Source organism: Brassica oleracea, chromosome C9 (genome assembly GCF_000695525.1).
Source record: "Brassica oleracea var. oleracea cultivar TO1000 chromosome C9, BOL, whole genome shotgun sequence".
NCBI lineage: Eukaryota > Viridiplantae > Streptophyta > Magnoliopsida > Brassicales > Brassicaceae > Brassica > Brassica oleracea.
Genome location: NC_027756.1, coordinates 50,314,641 through 50,315,038, shown reverse-complemented (window position 1 = coordinate 50,315,038; position 398 = coordinate 50,314,641). Strand labels below are relative to the sequence as shown.

At 27.1% G+C, this 398-nt stretch overlaps 1 pseudogene; it reads right to left on the bottom strand.

The window, feature by feature from the left end:
* LOC106317684 overlaps positions 1–398 on the bottom strand; it is a 7,406-nt pseudogene that overhangs the window by 3,382 nt on the left and 3,626 nt on the right.

Below are 398 nucleotides of genomic sequence, written 5' to 3'. Positions count from 1 at the left end.
TTGACAATATTGTTTTAATGCATAGTTGCATCTTTCACTAACATATGATGATGTTCAAAGAGTTTTGGAGCCTTTGTTGTCTCCATTTCTCAAGAAAATAGTGATTCTATAGTGGTTATTCCACCAATTTAGGGAGTATTATGAAGTTTTACTAAATTATTTGATAAAAAATTAGAAAGATGTCCGTGTACCATGAAAAAGAGTTGAACGTACATTAATACAAATTTAAAATGTGGTTAGAAATTTTAAAACAACACTAAAAAGTTTAGGATTAGTATATAGAGCGTTTACTAAAAACTCAATATTTTCGTAGGGGGGGTTACACATAGATTTTGTGAAAATTTTCAAAAATTTTTAAAATATTGTTTTAATGCATAGTTTTATCCTTCACTAACATA